Source organism: Oncorhynchus kisutch, linkage group LG17 (assembly GCF_002021735.2).
Source record: "Oncorhynchus kisutch isolate 150728-3 linkage group LG17, Okis_V2, whole genome shotgun sequence".
NCBI classification, from domain to species: domain Eukaryota; kingdom Metazoa; phylum Chordata; class Actinopteri; order Salmoniformes; family Salmonidae; genus Oncorhynchus; species Oncorhynchus kisutch.
In genome coordinates, this window is record NC_034190.2 from 60044797 (window position 1) to 60068431 (window position 23635).

At 41.5% G+C, this 23635-nt stretch overlaps 1 protein-coding gene across 3 annotated transcripts in view; it reads right to left on the reverse strand.

Annotated features, from left to right (window-relative positions):
- The window catches only part of cntn3a.1 (contactin 3a, tandem duplicate 1), a 105295-nt gene extending 96273 nt beyond the window's left edge, over positions 1-9022 (reverse strand). For 2 of the 3 annotated variants that reach the window (XM_020506390.2, XM_020506388.2), the window contains exon 1: positions 8672-9020. The gene's annotated coding sequence lies outside the window, so the exon portion shown is untranslated. Of the gene's footprint in view, positions 1-8671 lie in introns of all 3 variants that reach the window. The other variant, XM_020506391.2, reaches the window with a different exon arrangement.
- Between the last annotated feature and the right edge of the window lie 14613 nt (positions 9023-23635).

A 23635-nucleotide genomic window follows, 5' to 3' on the forward strand; every position in this document is an offset into this window, starting at 1 on the left:
CCTGTTGAAAAACTAATTATTGTCCCACTAAACGCAAACTAGATGGGATGGCGTATCGCTGTAGAATGCTGTGGTAGCGTGCCTTGAATTCTAAATAAATCACTGACAGTGTCACAAGCAAAGCACCCCCACACCTCCTCTTCCATGCTTCACCGTGGGAACCACACATGCGGAGATCATCCGTTCACCTACTCTGCATCTCACAAAACAACAGTGGTTGTTTTTCGGACTTATCAGACTAAAGGACAGTTTTCCACCAGTCTAATGTCCATTGCTCTTGTTTCTCGGCCCAAGCAAGTCTCTTCTTATTATTGATGTCCTTTAGCAGTGGTTTCTTTGCAGCAATTCGACTATGAAGGCAAGATTAATGCAGTCTCCTCTGAACAGTCGATGTTGAGATGTGTCTGTTACTTGAACTCTGTGAAGCATTTATTTGGGCTGCAATCTGAGGTGCAGTTAACTCTAATGAACTTATCCTCGGCAGCAGAGGTAACTCTAGGTCTTCTTCTTCTGTGGCGGTCCTTATGAGAGCCAGTTTCCTCATAGCGCTTGATGGTTTTTGCAACTACACTAGAAGAAATTGTCCGGATTGACTGACCTTCATGTCTTAAAATAATGATGGACTGTCGCTTCTCTTTGCTTATTTGAGCTGTTCTTGCCATAATATGGACTTGGTCTTTTACCAAATAGGGCTATCTTCTGTATACCACCCAAACCTTGTCACAACAACACAACTGATTGGCTTAAACGCATTAAAAAGGGAAGAAATTCCACAAATGAACTTTTAACAAGGCACACCTGTTAATTCAAATGCATTCCAGGTGACTACTTCATGGAGCTGGTTGAGAGAATGCCAAGCGTGTTCAAAGCTGTCATCCAGGCAATGGGTGGCTCCATTGAAGAATCTCAAATATACATATATTGTCATTTGTTCAACAGTTTTATGGTTACTACAAGATTCCATATGTGCTATTTCATAGTTTTGATGTCTTCACTATTATTCTACAATGTAGAAAATAGTAAAAATAAAGAAAAGATGTGTCCAGACTGGTATGGTATATATATAATTTGGGTGAACTATCCCTTTAAAGCCATTTTAAAGTTTGACAAATAAATTCCGTTTAACATTTTATGTTACACTTACAGAATTATACACTCTATATCTATACTTGGCTTGGGGCTAATTGTTGCCTTGCTTTTATATTTCAACTCCCACTCATACCATCTTCGCCATAACTTGTTGATGTCTTTTTTAATTATTGATAGTGCTACCAAAAAAGTTTTTATGAAGAAACCAGGCTAAGCCTTTGGCACTTGTTTTTTTATTCCTCATTGTTCAACAGACAGACCTGTCTATCCATCAGTGAATGTATGTGGCCTTGTGTGCCTTCAGGGGAGTTGAACAGCCTTGTTATGGGGTGATTCCTCACAAAACTAGAACAAAAAAAGACCATGTTGTTTTTGGTTTTCATGACATTTTATCCATAGAAGGATACTTTAGAGGAAGGATTATGGAAATATATTTGACAATTGTAAATGAATAATTTGAGATGACTTTATTGAAGTTGGAACATTTGAAACATTTTGGCCTCCTTGTTTCATCTGTAGGTGCTACAAAGCAAAAATGTGTGTCATATGAAGCTTTAACGCTAGCTCTGTAATATGAGTGGTATTGATTTAAATTACAGTTTTCTTACATTAATTTATGAATATAGAAAATATAAGCATTTTAATTTGTCTAATATTTCTGTATATCGTTGAACATACTATACTCTCCGTGCATATCAAAGTTCCAGAGTGGGATATCTTCTGGTTTTAAACTTAAATCCCATTTTATACAGAGAAATTGGCATAGTTGGCAATGTAACCAATCACAGCCCTCCGATTACTTGTATTACTGCACATCCTGCAAATCACCAGCAGAGGGCAACCATTTTGAATCCATTTTCACATTCACTCTGTTGGTAATGCTTTTGCAAATTGGATCATAACTCTAAAAGTAGCAGGCAGAGATCCCACTCTGGAAGTTTGATATGCCTGTAAAGTATATTATATTTAACAATATATTGAACAAATTGCCAAATCAAAAATCACATAAAAAATCACATTTTTTATATTCATAAATTAATGTATGACAAGTTTTATTGAAATCAAAATACTACAAAAATTATAGAGCAAGCGGTAAACCTTCATATTACACAAATATTTGCTTTGTAGTACCTAACGATGAAACATGATGGAGTCTTAAAGGAGGCCTCGGTAAGGTCAAAGTGTCACCAATATTCCAACTTTAATCAATTATTTCTCGATTATGCTTCAAGATACAAATGTCAAATATATGTCATCAATGGTCACCATAGCATCACCCACCTGTAGCACGCGCTCCAGCAGGTATATCTCTCTGGTCACCCCCAAAACCAATTCTTTCTTTGGCCGCCTCTCCTTCCAGTTCTCTGCTGCCAATGACTGGAACGAACTACAAAAATCTCTGAAACTGCAAACACTTATCTCCCTCACTAGCTTTAAGCACCAGCTGTCAGAGCAGCTCACAGATTACTGCACCTGTACATAGCCCACCTATAATTTAGCCCAAACAACTACCTCTTTCCCTACTGTATTTATTTTATTTCATTTATTTATTTATTTATTTTGCTCCTTTGCACCCCATTATTTTTATTTCTACTTTGCACATTCTTCCACTGCAAATCTACCATTCCAGTGTTTTACTTGCTATATTGTATTTACTTTGCCACCATGGCGTTTTTTTGCCTTTACCTCCCTTATCTCACCTCATTTGCTCACATCGTATATAGACTTGTTTATACTGTATGTTTGTTTTACTCCATGTGTAACTCTGTGTCGTTGTATGTGTCGAACTGCTTTGCTTTATCTTGGCCAGGTCGCAATTGTAAATGAGAACTTGTTCTCAACTTGCCTACCTGGTTAAATAAAGGTGAAAAAAAATCCTTCCTCCAAAGGACCCTTCTATGGATGAAATGACCTGAAAATTCAAAAAATCATGGTCTTTTTTGTTCTAGTGTGATGTGGAATCCCCCTATGACTAAATCAAATTCAAAATGGCCACTGCTCATGTCTATTCTGACCCTTTGAGAAAGTTCCTTTGATAGCTATGGCTGTTAGGATACCGTATCTGTATAACATGCAATGGATGCAAAACATTTGAATCGCAGGTTGCAGTGTTTAGTTCCATTGCCGTGATAAGACGCAGTTGCAATAAGCTTATCTGCACAGTTTGTGCAAGTGAAGGATAAATAACCTGCAAAAAGCCTTCAAAGGGAAATCATATAGCACATCTCATATGTTCTCTTCCTCTGTTACAGTTTCAGTCCTGTGTCATCCCGACATGGAGTATAATCGATCACAGGACACGGTGGCTAATGAAACCGAACATGTAGCCATCTCTGTTTTCTCTAATGATGGTAAATGTCTATCCAATAAATTCCCATACTGTACAGCCCTGGCTGTGTCTCTAGGAAATTGTGACGCATTTTGTGATTAAAATCCTGTGGATATAAAATAACCAAATGTTGACAGTTTGGAAGCAGAACAGTAGTGGTTCATATACCTTGACACTGTGATATATAGGCCTAAGGCCGAGACAATAAGAAGACACAGCGGCAGAATAAATTCAACCGCACATTTGTTTCTTTACAAAACCGGAGAGCAACATCTGTCTGGTGAAGTGCACAAAACATTGCATGTAACAAACAGTTACATGACCTACAGCATGGTCAAGCAAGGTACTGTTTCCAACACTTTGGGACTACAAAACATCTATTGATTTAGAACCACGGAGAGTTACCGCCGGTCACAAAGAAAACAGGAGATACCTCCACTATTCCAGAACCATTTCAACTTCAACATTTCAACATAATTGAATCACCTATGCTTAGTCTAATACAGTGATAACTAAAAGACACCAAAAACGATTTAGTCCAATTAACGTAAGCTAAAAATGATGTCACTGTCCATGGGACTGATTTTTGTGTGTGTATTTGTGTGTGTGTGTGCGTGCGTGTGTGCAAGTAGAAAAAACATGTTGACTCTCCCCACTTGAAGAGAAACAGCAATGCCATCCTCCTATTTTATGTTGCCTAAATGGTCTATAACTCTGTCGTACAGTACAAGCTTTTAGTTTTTGTTGACCTAGGCTCCCAGGCTAAAATACTTGCTTGCTAGACTAACTTCCTTTCATGGGAAATGATGCGCCAGGACAGCTCGTTAACATTAGCATACTACATCTAGCTCATGTAACTTTCATCCTCTCAGACCAGGGGCATAATGTATGAATTTATGGTTGGATCAGAATCGCTGTTATAATCATTGGCCATTATGGAGAATTAAGTAAAACCACAAGTCCAAATCCCTATCTCCATCCTTGGCTAAATTACGAAAGGGATGATTTTAGCTAGCTAGCTAGCCACCGGAGGACAACAACAAAACGAGATGCAACAATTCAATTTTTTTTCTGTCAATAATGACGTTTGGCTTGTGATGTGATTGGTCTGAAGCCAAATTCAAACTGGCTTCCCTTGACACTTTCTTTTGGCGCGCCAGGACCATTCACAGCTGAGCTCACTCAGTTTAGCTCAATGCTGATTGCTCTTTGGCTTCCCTTGCATTCAATGCTACGGGGGGCAACAATGTCATACTCTTGCTGACCAGATAGCATCAGATAGATACGCTACACATACTGAGACAAAGGGGCGCTGTTTCGTTCACTTGGATGCTTTCTCCAGTGAGATACATTCAGCCTCTTGAAGGACATTTATGAAACACAGAGACGAAAGATAAAATATTTTGTATGTTTTTTTTTTTAAATTTTCATGGTACGTATTTTGGGGAAGCCTGGCTTCCCTTGGCATCCATGAATACACACCACTGAAGCAGAGTAGGAAATGCTGTAAATACAGGTTATTGTTTTTTGACCTGGTGATCTTATAGTTCCATTTTATTATGGGTATGTTTCAATCCAAATTGACAGATTTACATTGAGGTTTAAGGGATTATTTGCATCAAAAAGTTAGGGTCTGATGTTTCTTGCCTCAAAAGTGTCTTTAATTCAAGTCCAATTCCTATTCTACAACATATGTTGTACTGTAGATCTCACTAAATTAAGAAGTCTGAAGGCCTCAAACCCAAATTAATGAAAACGTTTGGCACCATTTAATCAGTTGGAATTAGATGGTGGCAATCCTTCCCATTCGTTTGGTATTTGAGCCTGTAAATTCATCCTATTGCATCGTGGGATCTACAGTTGGATGTACACAGCAGATGTTATGGCTGATTAACTTTATACCACTTTTCAGGAATTAAGAAAATCAGACTTTGGTCTGCAACTACCCCTTTAAATAGCAAAAGATCAAAGACAAGGAAATTGTCATGTTCCCATGCTCAGACTTTGCATGCATCAACCAATGGTTGGGTTACATGTCATTGACTCTGCCGTCGGGCACCAGATTGCTATAAAATATGATGTGGTTAGCTAATATGTAAAATACCAATCCAGGCTTTGCAAGATCTGGCAGCAATGTCTGAGCAGGGGAACACGACCAATGACTGTTGATGGTAGCCATACTCTCAGGCTACAGCGATGGCAGTTGATTTGACCCCTCACCACCCACATTCTCCAATACTATACATTTTTCAGGACAAATTTATTAATAGAACAGTACTCCTGCTCCTTACTGTCGAGGAGTCCAGATGACAATATTCACACTAAAATGCATGAGCACTCCCCCCAAGCTCTGAATCATGAATGAGACATACTCCCACACTCCTCAGTAAAGACAAGACCAGGAAAAATAGAATATGATGCTGCATCTTTAATCACTCAGGCCTTGACTTCACTTGATCCACATTCACCATCTCTATTTCATTCCTAGTCTGCAAGGCTCATTTGACTGCTCCAAGTGCCTTCCCGTCATTTAAAATACATTTTCTGATGGGGCTCAAGTTAAGACAAGTGGTAGAGAGGGACAGAATATTTCCACCAATCCTCTGTCCTTTGATTCAACTCTAATGGGAATTAAAGATTAACGAGACTACTGCAAGAAAGAGTTGAGCGCTGGCCGTAGTTACATTATGGCATTATACCAATTACAGTATATACGAATGGACAAAGCCATTGATCACATGACATGCAATAGTGCATTGAAGTCAAATGAACTCAGTTAATTAAGGTGGTGTCTCATGGAGACAAACATGAGCAGTTTGAGCTACTCCAAGAAGTGTTGGAGGCTAGCTCAATGCTGCCGCCTCTCATTGAGTAACTCAAGGTGAAGGCCTGACCGTGGTACTGCAGGCTGCTATTAGCAACTAAATTATCCTTAAAACTTCTTCTGTCTGAGATTTAAAAAATAATGGGTTCAAGGACATACATCTGGTGTATTAGAAGCAATTATTGGTACACAGATTGTCTTCTAAAAATGTTTTTAGTTACCCAAAGATTGACCACAAAGATTGACATTTTTCCATTCACTATAATGGTGGATCCTCTTTCTGCTAACAATGCCTGCAGTACCGCGGTCAAACTTGAACCTCTGTGGCTTCAATGGAAGAGGGCAGTCGTTCTCCCCTGCATCATACAATTAAGACACTATTTCAATGTGTCCTATCACTTCTTTCTTCCCCACAAATGGTATAACTTGGGGGTTGAAAATGTGCCAAGATATTCCCTTGCCAAAAAAAAACACCTTAAAAGTGGCACTAGACAAAGACACTAATGGTGTTTTGATCGAAGCACAACCCGCAGGCATGACATAATACATACCAGCTTCTCTGTTCTTCCAGACCCCACCAGGGGCGCTCAGAGTGCACTCGTACTGCCTCCCATGTGACATAAGCAAATCATCTAAATATGTCAAAGGGTTCCCCATGCACCATGTCAATCTTGAAGCTACAATATAAACCATATGGAATTCCCATTTTCCCAGAAGCCCAGTTATAATGGCTAAGCTCAAGCAGAGTAAAAAAAACTTTGCAATTGATCACCATACTATGACCACTGCTCAATGTTGAAACCTTATTAGTACATGGGTAACCAAGTAAACCAACTGAACTTGCTACACTATCAAATACATGAAGCTCTACTGATTTAGTACAGTCAATGACCTATGTCTACATACACAATTGTAGATCCTACAATTGTAGATCCTACAATTGTGTTGCATTGAGATCAGATACTTTCAGAAGTGTTGACGATTCCCTTTTTGCACAATTTAAGCTTTCTACAATTCGAAAGACAACATACTGGGGTCTCCCGCCACTTGTTTTGGTATACAGGGATGCATTTAGTGAAATGTAACTCTTCTCAAATTGAAAGACAGTGCTTTAGATGCAATGACTGACTATGTCAGAGTTAATTCCAACCAATAACAGAATATTTAAGTGTATTGTAAACACAATCAATGAAACATATGACTTAAGTTTATCATATGCAAATTAACTTGGACAATATGACCACACAATCAAGGTGGTGCAGGTTTGCTCTCAAGAACCCAAGGTGGCATTCTGCACTATCCCAGCCATTAGTACCACTCATAGCAGGCTCCATGTGAACTACAATCCCGATGCCTTGTTTGAACGTTTAGAAACGTGAATAATCCTTGTTTGCGATACGGTTTTGGACACTTAAGAGCCGGTCTGAACATGTTTGTGCAACAGTTTTGGAAACATAAGGACCTTATATTTCATATCAACGGGACATAATAATAAAAAAATGTTAAATTACTACACACCTTTATAAGGTTAGGGTTCCCACATGGCCATATTTCCATGTTACAGCGCCTATTTACAGAAGACAGACTGAAGACAGAGGTGACCACCTTGGTTAATTAGCGTGCTCAGAACAACTCTGTGTAACAGAGGGGAAAGGATGCCCTACAAGTATTGTAACTGAAAAATATGTTAATCTGCAAATGTGTTAAAACCAGTTAATGTTAAGTGTATATTTTGTATTTGTGAAATTATGTTGATGTGAAAGTAGAGACCTCTTAACAACCCCCGGCAAAAGATACCTTTGTGAATAGAGTTAGCTAGAGTCCTTGACTGATGAGCGCTCTGTAGCCTACAATCATTGAAAGGGTGACAGATGTGATTGGAATAATTCCAATCCCCTGTTGCTCACTGCTTGTCTTGGCAAATTAGTTCCACTGGTTTTTTACATGAGGTATAATTGATAGGGTGGAAATGTATAAATTGAAAATTACAATCTTGCTGGTACTTTCGTCTTTGAGATCATATGGGCATAGGCTATAAGAACATGTATTCTAAAATATTAGGCTTATTGGAAATATTCCATTTTTTAGGTTAAATTGAATTTACAGTAGGCTAAACTGTACGTTTGTTATTAAAATAAATCATTTAAGAGAGACAAACATTAACCAAATTAAATGCAGACAATTAATCAGACTGTGAAGTGCAACAAAAAAAACAGACGATAGCAGACACCTGCAAATGCAGAGTAATAACACACAGAATTCAACTACCAAGAAGCATACAGTGACAACGTACTGTATGCCTACTTTGATCCCATGATTGATATTGGTCATATCAACTAAAACTGTATTCATTGTGTTTGTACAATTCTGCTTAAAAAACATTTAACAAAAATCATAACTACAGCAACAACACAAATGTTATGGGTTACCTGTCTATAATTCCTGCAATTTTTAACGATGCTTATCCTTTGCCCGATATCCATGTTAAACCACGCATTCCTCTTCTCTCCAGTGTCAGTGATAGACACGTAGTTTTTGAGTTACTCACTTGGCTCTGAAAGTAGTCAACTGAGAACACATTTCAGTCGGATAGATGTTTTCTTGTTCCAAATAAATACAATAGGTTTACTCAAAACGATATAATCCACTTCAAATCTTAACCATGGCGCGCGCTCAACCGAGGTTGACTGGCACTTGGTGTAGGCTACCACATCCACGGCTGTCAAATTCATTTGAGGCACAGCAGAAGCTTCGCTTTGTGCCACAGCGGGACACCAAACCGACCAGCTAAACAGTAAGGGATTTTCAGGATTTCATACGCAATTTATTAATTATTTAACAACCAACGAGAAGGGACGCGGAGTGCTTAGCCTACTGGTCGCCACAGAGAAGCAACAGAAAGCCACTGTTTTGGCCATGGTAGCCTATGGAGGGGTTTATGTACTCACCCACTGCGGGTTTTTACACGAAATGTTCATTGTGAACCACTCCTCGGGAATGACAAAGTTGATGCTGCTGGCACTGGCAGTGTGAGCTGTACAGATAATTTTGCTTAAGCATTACAGATACACTCCATATCTGTGGACACATTTTATCTGTTGGTGAACAATTACATAATTTTAGAAGTAATCTGGGATTGGTACCTGCATTTTTTAAAACTTTTAAATGATATGTTTTCTTTAAGAATAGGGTAAAATGGGGTAATTCACATTTAAAAGCTAAAGTCTAGACATCGTGTTCTAATTAAATAAATATAATATTGAAACCAAATGTCATCGCACAAAACACCAGTCTCAACGTCAACAGTGAAGAGGCGACTCCGGGATGCTGGCCTCTAGGCAGAGTACCTCTGTCCAGTGTCTGTGTTCTTTTGCCCATATTAATGTTTTCTTTTTATTGGCCAGTCTAAGATGTGTCTTTTCATTGCAGCTCGGCCTAGAAGGCCAGCATCTCGGAGTCGCCTCTTCACTGTTGACGTTGAGACTGTTGTTTGGCGGGTACTATTTAATGAAGCTGCCAGTTGAGGACTTGTAAGGCGTCTGTTTCTCAAACTAGACACTCTAATGTACTTGTCCTCTTGCTCAGTTGTGCACCGGTGCCTCCCACTCCTCTTTCTATTCTGGTTAGGGCCAGTTTGCGCTGTTCTGTCAAGGGAGTAGTACACAATGTTGTACGAGATCTTCAGTTTCTTGGCAATTTCTCACATGGAATAGCCATAATTTCTCAGAACAAGAATAGATGGACGAGTTTCAGAAGAAAGTCCTTTGTTTCTGGCCATTTTGAGCCTGTAAACAAACCCACAAATGCTGATGCTCCAGATACTCAACTAGTCTAAAGAAGGCCAGTTTTATTGCTTCTTTAATCAGGACAACAGTTTTCAGCTGTACTAACATAATTGCAAAAGCATTTTCTAATGATCAATTAGCCTTTTAAAATTATAAACTTGAATTAGCTAATGCAACGTGCCATTGGAACACAGGAGTGATGGTTGCTGATAATGAGCCTCTGTATGCCTATGTAGATATTCCATAAAGAATCTGTCATTTCCAGCTACAATAGGCATTTACAACATTAACAATGTCTACGCTGTATTTCTGATCAATTTGATGATATTTTAATGGACAAAAAAATTGCTTTTCTTTCAAAAACAAGGACATTTCTAAGTGACCCCAAACTTTTGAACAGTAGTGTATATACGGTTGAAGTCAGAAGTTTACATACACCTTAGCCAAATACATTTAAACTCAGTTTTTCACAATTCCTGACATTTAATCCAAGTAAAAATTCCCTGTGTTAGGTCAGTTAGGATCACCACTTTATTTTAAGAATGTAAAATGTCAGAATAATAGTAGAGAGAATGATTTATTTCAGCTTTTATTTCTTTCACTACATTCCCAGAGGGTCAGAAGTTTACATACACTCAATTAGTATTTGGTAGCATTGCCTTTAAATTGTTTAACTTGGGTCAAACGTTTCGGGTAGCCTTTCACAACTTTCACAAGCTTCCCACAGTAAGTTGGGTGAATTTTGGCCCATTCCTCCTGACAGAGCTGGTGTAACTGAGTTAGGTTTGTAGGCCTCCTTGCTCGCACATGCTTTTTCAGTTCTGCCCACACATTTTCTATAGGAGTGAGGTCAGGGCTTTGTGATTGCCACTCCAATACATTTGATGGCCACTCCAGTACTTTGTTGTCCTTAGGTCATTTTGCCAGAACTTTGGAAGTATGCTTGGGGTCATTGTCCATTTGGAAGACCCATTTGTGACCAAGGTTTAACTTCCTGACTGATGTCTTGAGATGTTGCTTCAATATATCCACATAATTTTCCTACCCCATAATGCCATCTATTTTGTGAAGTGCACCAGCCCTCCTGCAGCAAAGCACCCCCACAACATGATGCTGCCACCCCCTTGCTTCACGGTTGGGATGGTGTTCTTCGGCTTGCAAGCCTCCCCCCTTTTCCTTCCAACATATCGATGGTCATTATGGCCAAACAGTTGTATTCTTGTTTCATCAGACCAGAGGACGTTTTCCAAAAAGTACAATCTTTGTCCCCATGTGTAGTTTCTAACCGTAGTCTGGCTATTTCGGAGCAGTGGCTTCTTCCTTGCCGAGCGGCCTTTCAGGTTATGTTGATATAGGACTCGTTTTACTGTGGATATAGATACTTTTGTACCTGTTTCCTCCAGCATCTTCACAAGGTCCATTGCTGTTGTTCTGGGATTGATTTGCACTTTTCGCAAAACAAAGTACGTTTATCTCTAGGAGACAGAACGCGTCTCCTTCCTGAGCGGTATGATGGCTGTGTGGTCCCATGGTGTTTATAGTTGCGTACTATTGTTTGTAAAGATGAATGTGGAACCTTCAGGCATTTGGAAAAGTGACTTGTGTCATGCACAAAGTAGATGTCCTAACCGAATTGCCAAAACTATAATTTGTTAACTTCTTGGTGACAGGGGGGCAGTATTGAGTAGCTTGGATGAATAAGGTGCCCAGAGTAAACTGCCTCTAACTCTATCCCAGATGCTAATATATGCACAGTATTAGTAGTATTGGATAGAAAGACTATGAAGCTTCTAAAACTGCTTTGTGATGGCCACTCCAATACCTTGACTTTGTTGTCCTTAAGCCATTTTGCCACAACTTTGAAAGTATGCTTGGGGTCATTGTTTATTTGGAAGACCCATTTGCGACCAAGCTTTAACTTCCTGACTGATGTCTTGAGATGTTGCTTCAATATATCCACCTAATTGTCCTTCCACATGATGCCATCTATTTTGTGAAGTGCACCAGCCCTCCTGCAGCAAAGCACCCCCACAACATGATGCTGCCACCCCCGTCCTTCATGGTTGGGATGGTGTTCTTTGGCAATCAAGCAGTCCCCTTTTTCCTCCAAACATAACGATGGTCAACGATGGTCATTATGGCCAAACAGTTCTATTTTTGTTTCATTAGAGCAGAGGACATTTCTCCAAAAAGTACAATCTTTGTCCCAATGTGCAGTTGCAAACTGTAGTCTGGCTTTTTTACGGCGGTTTTGGAGCCGTGGCTTCTTCAATGCTGAGCGGCCTTTCAGGTTATGTCGATATAGGACTTGTTTTACTGTGGATATAGATACTTTTGTACCTGTTTCCTCCAGCATCTTCACAAGGTCCTTTGCTGTTGTTCTGGGATTGATTTGCACTTTTTGTACCAAGTACATTCATCTCTAGGAGACAGAACGCGTCTCCTTCCTGAGCGATATGGCGGCTGCGTGGTTCCATGGTGTTTATACTTGCGTACTATTGTTTGTACAGATGAACGTGGAATTGCGATACACTGAATTATAAGTGAAATAATCTGTCTGTAAACAATTGTTGGGAAAATTACTTGTATCATGCACAAAGTAGATGTCCTAACCGTCCGACCCTTTGCTAAGAGACTTGAAATTGAGCATCCTGTTTCCGTTGATCATCCTTGATGTAACGGGATTTGTCCTCCTCTGACGAGGAGTATGGGAGATCGGACCAATGCACAGCGTGGTACGTGTTCGTCATGTTTTAATGAACAAAATCACTGAGCACGAAAATACAAAATAACAAATTGAAAGACAGAAACGAAAAATGAAACAGTTCTGTGTGGAACACACAGACACAGAAAACAATCACCCACGAAACACTGGTGGGAAAAGGCTACCTAAGTATGATTCTCAATCAGAGACAACTAACGACACCTGCCTCTGATTGAGAACCATACCAGGCCAAACGCAAAATACAACATAGAAAAACAAACATAGACTACCCACCCCAACTCACGCTCTGACCATACTAAAACAAAGACAAAACAAAGGAAATAAGGTCAGAACGTGACACTTGAGATGTTTATACAACTTGATTGGGTCCACCTGTGGTAAATTCAATTGACTGGACATGAGATCAAAGGAATTGTCCGTAGAGCTCCGAGACATGATTGTGTCGAGGCACAGATCTGGGGAAGGGTACCAAAAAATGTCTGCAGCAATGAAGGTCCCCAAGAACACAGTGACCACCATCATTCTTAAATGGAAGAAATGTGTAACCACCAAGACTCTTCCTAGAGCTGGCCACCCCGCCAAACTGAGCAATCGGGGGAGAAGGGCCTTGGTCAGGGAGGTGATCAAGAACCCGATGGTCACTCTGACAGCGCTCCAGAGTTTCTCTGTGGAGATTTGAGAACCTTCCAGAAGGACAACCATCTGCAGCACCACAAATTAGGCCTCATGGGAGAGAGGCCAGACGGAAGCCACTCCTCAGTAAAAGGCACATGACAGCCCGCTTGGAGTTTGCCAAAAGGTACCTAAAGACTCTCAGACCATGAGAAACAAGATTCTCTGGTCTGATGAAACCAATATTGAACTCTTTGACCTGAATGCCAAGCATCACGTATGACGGAAACCTAGCACCATCCCTACGGTGAAGCATGGTGGTGGCAGCATCATGCTGTGGGGATATTTTTCAGTGGCAGGGACTTGTAGACTAATCAGGATTGAGGGAAACATTAATGGAGCAAAGTACAGAGAGATCCTTGATGAAAACCTGCTCCAGAGTGCTCAGGACCTCAGACTGGGGCCAAGTTTCACCTTTCAACAGGAAAACAGCCCTAAACACACAACCAAGACCACGAAGGAGTGAATTCGGGACACATCTCTGAATGTCCTTGAGTGGCCCAGCCAGAGCCCGGACTTGAACTTGATCGAACATCTCTGGAGAGGCCTGAAAATAGCTGTGCACCGACACTCCCCATCCAACCTGACAGAGCTTGAGAGGATCTGCATTGTAGAATGGGAGAAACTCCTCAAACACAGGTGTGACAAGATTGTAGCCTCATACTCAAGAACACTCAAGGCTGTCATCGCTGCCAAAGTACTGAGTAAATCGTCTGAATACTTATGTAAATATTTGTTTATTTTTTTTAATACATTTTTTAAAATTCTACAAACCAGTTTTAGATTTTTCATTATGGGGTATTTTGTGTGTCGATTGATGAAAAAAAATTGAATCCATTTTAGAATAAGTCTGTAACGTAACAAAATGTGGAAAAAGTCAAGGGTTCTGAATACTTTCCGAGGGGTTATGTTACTCCATCAGAACCCCTAAATATAATCTTGTTTACTTAATTGATTGCAAAAATGAAATTGTAAACACTAACACTGAGCCTCAAAACATGGTTAAAACTTTTTGGGGGGGTATCTGTAGTTTACTTTACTCTTTATATTTTTGACTACTTTTACTTTTACTTCACTACATTCCTACAGAAAATAATGACACCCAAAAGTATTCGCTACATTTTGAATGCTTAGCAGGACAGATTTAAAAAAAAAATCTGACACTTATCAAGAGAACATCCCTGGTCATCTCTACCGCCTCTGATCTGGCGGACTCACTAAACACAAATGCTTAATTTGTAAATTATGTCTGAGTGCTGGAGTGTGCCTCTGGCTATCCATAAATAAAAAACAGGAAAATTGTGCCGTTTGGTTTGCTTAATATAAGGAATTATTAATTATTTTTACTTTACTTTTTCGATACTTAAGTATATTTAAAAACCAAATACATTTAGACTTTTACTCAAGTAGTATTTTACTGGGTGACTTTCTGTTTTACTTGAGTCCTTTTCTATTAAGGTATCTTTACTTTTACTCAAGTATGACAATTGCATATGTTTTCCACCACTGATCATAATGCTTAATGACAGTATCATAAAGTGTATTTTCTACAAGTTATTTAAAGTATGATGAAAAAAAACATGAATGTAAAGAATTCATTACAACTGTCACGCCCTGACCTTAGAGATCCTTTAAATTCTCTATTTGGTAGGTCAGGCTGTGACTAGGGGGGGAAATCTATGTTTATATTTCTTTGTTAGCCGAGTATGGTTCCCAATCAGAGGCAGCTGTCTATCATTGTTTCTGATTGGGGATCATACTTAGGCAGCTCTTTTTACCACCTTCTGTTGTGGGATCTTGTCTTTGTTTGTTGCATGGGTTGCACTCCTAAGCTTTTTGTTCGTTGAGTTGTTTATTGTTTTTTTTGGTGGAACATTTTAATAAAGAAAATGTATGCCTACCACGCTGCACCTTGTCTTCATTTAATGACAGACGTTACTACAACAACAACAACAACAAAGGATTTAAGAAACAAACTTTCAACTGAAAGGAAACTTCTTGGCAGTGAAAATTCTCATTTAAATAAATGTGGGTTTTGACACTCTTATGTAAGTGTCATAACCAGCCATAAAATAACGCAGTATATGTCACAACAGGTGTAAATGTATGGGTCCATGACAGTGTTATGACCATATTAAGTTATGTCAGCTGTTTTGACACTGGGTGTCATCTAAAGTGTACCAAGGTGGGTAAAGGTATTAAGAAATACATCAAAACACAGTAATGTAGTAACTAAAGACCCTTAATGTAAGTAAAGATCCCTATTCTAATATTTATATTTAGTTTCGCAGACATTATTGGCCTTAAGAAATATTGCCCAGTGTCTTGTCATTCTGTTTCCAAAAATATCTAAGATATTTTCTAATTCATCTTCCTCAAGGGTCGGGAGGATAATGAATGTTCACAGAAGAAACAAGTAAAGATAGACCTACCAATTAGTTACAGTGTTTTTACTGATAACAATTTGGTTTGGGATTTATTAAGTGATTAAAACGCATCATTCTGATACCAAATAGGTAACAGAGTGACAGAAAAATCCGTAACAGATGACTGTAACTGAATTGGTTACAATGGGAAATCATAGTAATCACAAACCACAGTTAGGTCACCTTCTACTTTCCTCCCTTCCTGGCATGCTGTTATGTTCAGCTTATTATTGTTATGTTTAACTGTTTTCTTTCTCTTTCTGTCATGTGGTGGTCAAAGCAAGAGTGTGAAAACTGTCTGGACAATCCCTCCCTCTCTATCTCCCTCTTTCTCTCCGTCTCTCGCTTCTCTCTCTCTCTCTCCAGTTAATGTAACCTCTCCGCGCTCTTACAGACACCTACCCATGAGCCCCCACTCTTTCCAATTACTGTAACCAGCCTCTTCACCCACTGAGCACTGACTGACACCGGACGTCCATGGATGTTTAAAAGTAGAGTATAGGTCAGTACAATATATACAGTACGGTACTGTAGTGTAGAGTTTAGTACAGTACAGTACATTAAAGTAGAGTACTGTATAAATTACTGTACTGTACTTTACGTACTGTACTAAACTCTACTATACTAAACTCTACTGTACTGGACTATACTGTGCTGTACTGTACAGTGTTTTCTTCTACAATGCTGTACTGTGATGTCTAAACTTGTGAAACATACAAGTCAATGATTGGTAATGATTAATTCTTGTTTGGGGCCGGAACTCATTAGAATAGCCAGAGTGTAGAATAATACCCAAATATGTAAAGGAGGATATTACATTGTTCTACCTATTCAGGATACATCACCATGAAGAGAATGACATTCATCATTATGCATTTCTATATACTGTAGTACAGATCAAAGACCCATGATGTTTTTCTGTTTCCATCATTCTGTTACCGGGTGTTAGGCCACTTTACTTACAGTATGTAGCTCAATAACCAAGAGAGATTGTCAAGGTGACAAGGTGTCATATCATAGCTGACACCCCATTCTTTCTGCAGACATCTTTGAATCTTAATTAAGAGCAGATATTTAACACTAGAAAGGCCTTTTTGGGGGTGGACTCAAACAGTCTAAGAAATATTTTCCATTTATGCTATTGGAAAAAGTATAATTTGGTTGTGTTTATGAAGGTCTTGGACATCATTAGAATACAAGGAAGTTATTATTTCAAATAGCACAATAGCAGTTTCAGTACTTGATAGTACTGTAGGCTATCTGTTGTCCGTGCTCATGTATGTAGCGCATGGAACAGTGGTTATTCTTGAAAAAAGTTATATTTTGAAATAGAGCTCATCTCTTCAATTTTGAGAGTTATTTGTCAATGGCACATGTTTTGGAAACTTTAGAATATGCTCGATTTGATACTATATAGAAATCATCATTTCTTACCTGCATGTGACTGTAGGTGTAGCTGAAAAAGTCACTTTTTGGCGCTTTAGTAAAACTCTTAAAACTGCTTATAACACAAATTCTAACAACATACTTGCGTTAAATAGACTTATTTAGGAAAGTCAAGGACGGAAGGGTGCATGACTTCAAAAACGGCAGAGATATTAACATTGTTCAAAATCACTCACTCTGCCTTTCTGAGGGAGATTTTACGGTCATTCTCTTACCAAACTTTATATCTGCACTGTTATTCGAGTAAATGTGTTTTTGTAAAATGATGAGTGGAAATTATTTAAAGCAGCCATTGTGCATAGAGTTTTATTGTTTGTTTAACTATGCAATCAATGGTTTTTGTTTGGCATACATTTTAAAGCGAAAATCGTAGTCTCAGCGTCATTCTGTTACCTTGAAATTGCCTTAAAGCTTTTTTGACAGTGCATATTTCCAATTAAAATAGCAAGTTCTTGTCTTTTTGCTCACTTTGGTGTACACATTTTCTTTCACTCCAGGGAAGTGCTCTCATCCCTAGTTGACAGTGAGGTGTTTATTGTTATTTGCAAAACATCACTTAAACATCCATACAGCCAATCCTGATGAATTGTGTTTCAAAAATCAGAAGCTTGTCATTGCTGTCATGAATCAAAAAGACAAACATAATTTGGGAATATGTTGCTGAATACAAAGTGAGCTACATTTCCAACATATAGAATTTCTGATGTGTCTTTGGCTCACCACAAAAGGATTTCTGGAGTAGCTACAGGCAGCTTCAAGGCAACCAGAAAGTTTGAACCAATTGCTGTATGTCACTTGTGCACTGTTAACTTTCTATCAATTTCAAGCTTCTGCCTCTATCCCTAGGAATCTCTTTTTCACCTACTCTTCCCCCTTTAATCCTCCATCCTCTCTCTCTGTGGACGACTTTGTCAACTACTTTAAAAAGAAGGTTGATGACATCCATTCTGCCTATTGAGTCCACTGGTCCCAATCTCACAGAACTACCCTACGATTTGACCTCCTTCTCCCCTCTCTCCAGATGAAATCCTGCGACTATTGAGGTCCGGCCAACCGACAAAGGAGACCTTATTCCGTTCCTCACTTCCCTCATCAACTTATCCCTGACCACTGGCTGCGTCCCCTCTAACTTTAAAATGGCCTGAGTCGCTCCCCTCCTCAAGAAACCAACACTTGACCCTTCTTACCTCAAGAACTAAGGACTGGTATCTTCTTTCTTGCGGTCTCTGACCAAGTCTCTTGCCATCTCTCTCAGAACGAGCTTCTTGACCCTAACCAGTCAGGCTTCAAGGCGGGTCACTCAACTGAGACTGCTCTTCTCTGTGTCATGCTCTCCGCACTGCCTATGCTGACTCTCCTCTGTTCTCATCCTCCTAGATCTATCCGCTGCCTTCAACACCATCAAACATTACATTCTCCTCTCCACCCTCAGGGCTGGGCGTCTCAGGCTCTGCACACTCTTGGATTGCATCCTACCTGGCAGGCTGGGACCTCTCCTCTTCTCCTACCTGGTTTCTGGGACCTCTCCTCTTCTCTTTATACACCAAGTCACTCGGCTCCATCATATGTTCATATAATTTATCATTGCTATTCAGATGAAATTCAACTACTTTTCTCCTTCCCCCTTTTGACACCCCAGTGACATGCAACTCTGCGTGCCTGGCGAATATCTCAGCTTGGATGTCGGCCCACCACCTCAAGATCAACCTCGACAAGACGGAGCTGCTCTTCCTCCCGGGGAAGGCCTGCCACCTCCAAGACTTCTCCATCACGGTTTACAACTCAATGGTGTCCCCCTCCCAGAGTTTAAAGAACCTTGGCCTGACCCTGGACACCACCATCGTTCTCTGCAAACGTCAAAACAGTGACTTGCTCCTGCAGGTTCATGCTCTACAACATCTGTAGAGTATGACCCTACCTCACATAGGAAGCGGTGCATGTCCTAACCCAGGCACTTGTCATCTCCCATCTGGACTACTGCAACTCGCTGTTTGCTGGGCTCCTCGCTTGTGCCATCAAACCCCTGTAACTTATCCAGAATGCTGCAGCCAGCCTGGTGTTTAACCTTCCTAGATTCTCCAATCTCACCCTGCTCTTCTGCATCCACTACAAAACCATGGTGCTTGCCTACGGAGCAGCAAAAGGAACTGCCCCTCCCTACCTTCAGGCTCTGCTCAAACCCAAAACCCCAACCCGAGTACTCGGTTCTGCCACATCTGGTCTCTTGGTCCTCCCACCCCTACGGAAGGGTAGCTCCCGCTCAGCCAGGTCCAAGCTGTTCTCTGTCCTGGCAACCCAATGGTGGAACCAGCTTCCCCCTGAAGCTAGGACAGCAGAGACCCTGCCCATCTTCTGAAGCATGCCAAGCAAATCAGATCCACTTTTGAAAATGGTCATCTTTCTCATACGTGATTTGATAAGGACTTAGTGCAGTGAAAATTACGTTTTGAGGAGCTTAATGTCTGTTCAGGATAGGTACTTTCAAGCAATCTTTCGGAATAATCATATAGCTATCATCTGAAACCTTACCTCTTCAAAGATGATCTAAAATAATCCCACAGCACTCCCCTAACACACCCTTCTCACCCCCCTAACACACCCTTCTCACCCCCTCACCCCCCCCCCCCTCACACACCAAAAATCATTTTGTGAATTAACACTCGCAATTTACTATTTTCCCCCTTACTAGTTCTGACATTGCTGATAGATGCTTTATTGAGGAAAAAAGTACTATGACTGTGATATGTGGTTGTCCCACCTAGCTATCTTAAGATAACATTTTAAAAGTGCACAAGCGGCATACAACAATTGGTTCAAACTTTCTGGTTGCCTTGAAGCTGCCTGTAGCTACTCCAGCAATTTTTTTTGTGGTGAGCCAATGACACATCGGAAATACTATAAGTTAGAAATGTAGCTCACTTTGTATTCAGCAACATATGCCCAAATTATGTTTGTCTTTATGACTCATGACAACACTGACAAGATTCCGATTTTTTTTAGGGCATTTTTTTCAAGGGTTTTATTTTGACAGCATTTTATGTATTTATTTTGCACCCAGGCTACAACACAAGAAGGCTCCACCAGTGAAAAATATGTCTTTTGATCACTTATTTTGTCTACTGTGGTAATGCTCCCCATTGGGCACACCATGTCATTTCAAGATGGACAATTAGGTCATATTTGGTTGAGATGTTAATCAATGAGTTTACAAGCTACTGTATATTCACCACTCAAAAACACAGCCAAAAGTTTGTTGAATTCCGAATGTGTTATCACTACACTCTTAGAAAAAAGGGTTCCAAAAGGGTTCTTTGGCTGTCCCCACACGAGAATCTTTTTGGGATTCAGGTTGAACCCTTTTGGGTTCTATGTATAACCCTCTGTAGAAAGGGTTCTAAATGGAACACAAAAGGGTTCTACCTGGAACCAAAAGGGTTCTACCCGGAAACAAAAAGGGTTCTTCAAAAGGGTTCTCCTATGGGGACAGCCGAAAGACCCCTTTAGGTTCTAAATAGCACCTTTTTTGTAAGAGTGTACGCTCTTAACCAAATTTCAATGCAAAAACAATGTCAGATTTTTGGTTTAGTTGTCACCTAAATGTGTTATCATAGCGCTTTTAACCATTTAAAAGAACAACAAAGTTCATATGGGACAATTATGTCAGTTATTTAGTTAATTTATACAACAACTGAATGCGTTATCATATGCTTCATCTAATAGCATAACCAAATGACCTGAATTACGATTGAGATTGCATTAATAGTACATGGTGATCAATCCTGTTCAAGATTCTGCTCAGATTAACCGGCGACCTTTGCATGCTATCTTGAACATTTTTCACGTTTTCTATATTTGATTTAACCTTTATTTAATCAGGGAAGTCCCATTGAGACAAATGTATATTTTCCAAGGGAGCCCTGCTTCCCAAAAATGCAGAAAATACACAATAAGGAACCAGTGATATCATACAAATTACAACAATCAAGGCAGTGTAACGGCGTTCTTCGTTTGTCGAAAGAGAGTCGGACCGAAATGCAGCGTGGTGGTTACTCATGTCTTTAATGAAGAAAATCGTGACGATACATGAAATAACTAATAAATACAAAAACAACAAACGGAACGTGAAACTTATTACAGCCTATCTGGTGAACACTACACAGAGACAGGAACAATCACCCACGAAAGACAAAGCGAAACTCAGGCTACCTAAATACGGTTCCCAATCAGAGGCAACGAGAATCACCTGACTGCTGATTGAGAACCGCCTCAGGCAGCCAAGCCTATACAACACCCCTAATCAGCCGCGATCCCAAATACTACAAACCCCAATACGAAATACAATAACATAAACCCCTGTCACACCCTGGCCTGACCAAATATATAACGAAAACACAAAATACAATGACCAAGGCGTGACAGAACCCCCCCCCCCCCCCCCCCCCCCCAAGGTGCGGACTCCCGGACGCACCTCAAAACCATAGGGAGGGTCCGGGTGGGCATCTGTCCATGGTGGCGGCTCCGGCTCGGGACGTGGACCCCACTTCATTAATGTCCTAGTTCCTCCCCTTCGCGTCCTGGGATAATCCACCCTCGCCGCCGACCATGGCCTAATAGTCCTCACCCAGAACCCCACAGAACTAAGGAGCAGCTCGTGACTGAGGGGCATCTCGGGACTGAGGGGCAGCTCGGGACTGAGGGGCAGCTCGGGACTGAGGGGCAGCTCGGGACTGAGGGGCAGCTCGGGACTGAGGGGCAGCTCGGGACTGAGGGGCAGCTCGGGACTGAGGGGCAGCTCGGGACTGAGGGGCAGCCCGGAACTGAGGGGCAGCCCGGAACTGAGGGGCAGCCCGGAACTGAGGGGAAGCCCAGTACTGAGAGGAAGCCCAGTACTGAGAGGAAGCCCAGTACTGAGATGAAGCCCAGTACTGACATGAAGCTCAGGTAGGTAGTAGGCTCCGGTAGGCTGGCGGATCTGGAAGATTCAGGTTGACTAGCAGATCTGGAAGATTCTGGTTGACTAGCAGATCTGGAAGATTCTGGTTGACTGGCAGATCTAGCTGCTCTATGCAGACTGACAGCTCTGACTGCTCCATGCAGGCTGACAGCTCCTTGCAGACTGGCAGCTCTTTGCAGACTGACAGCTCTGACTGCTCCATGCAGGCTGACAGCTCCTTGCAGACTGACAGCTCCTTGCAGACTGACCGCTCCTTGCAGACTGACAGCTCCCTGCAGACTGGCAGCTCCTTGCAGACTGACAGCTCTGACTGCTCCATGCAGGCTGACAGCTCCTTGCAGACTGACAGCTCCCTGCAGACTGACAGCTCCCTGCAGACTGGCAGCTCCTTGCAGACTGGCAGCTCCTTGCAGACTGGCAGCTCCTTGCAGACTGGCAGCTCAGGCTGCTTCAAACAGGCAGGAGGCTCCGGCAGCGCAGGAGGGAAGGAAGGCTCTGGCTGTGCTGAACAGGCGGGAGACTCCGACAGCGCAGGAGGGAAGGAAGGCTCTGGCTGTGCTGAACAGGCGGGAGGCTCCGACAGCGCAGGAGAGGCGAGGCGCACTGTAGGCCTGATGCGTGGTGCGGGCACTGGTGATACTGGAGCGAGGACACGCACAGGAAGCCTGGTGCGGGGAGCTGCTACCGGAGGACTGGTGTGTGGAGGTGGCACAGGATGTGCAAGGCTAGGGATGTGCACAGGAGGCCTGGTGCGTGAGGCTGGCACCAACTTCACCAGCCGACTAACACGCACCTCAGGACGAGTATGGAGCGCTAACTCAGGTGCCATCAAATCCCCGACACGATCCGTCGGACGAATATGATATCTATAGCACCAAGCTAGCAACTCCCTCATTACTCTCCACTCCACTTTCCCCATTAACTCCTTCACAGTCTCTGCTTCGCTCACCTCTAACACCGGCTCTGGTTCTGGTCTCCTCCTTGGCTCCTCACGATGAACAAGGAGAGTTGGCTCAGGTCCATCTCCTGGCTCAGCCACTCTCCCTCTGAGCCCCCCCCCAATACATTTTTTGGGGTGACTCTCGGGTTTCGCTCTGCGCCGCCGTGTCTGTTTCTCCAACTCCATTCGCCTATAGCCTTCTTCGCACTGTTCTAGCGAATCCCATGCGGGCTCCTGCACTCTCTCTGGGTCGGCCGCCCACCTGTCGATTTCCTCCCACGTCGTATACTCCATGCCATTGCTGTCCATAACGTCCTCCTTTCGCTTTTCCTGCCTGTTACCACGCCGCTCGGTCCGTATGTGGTGGGTGATTCTGTAACGGTGTTCTTCGTTTGTCGAAAGAGAGTCGGACCGAAATGCAGCGTGGTGGTTACTCATGTCTTTA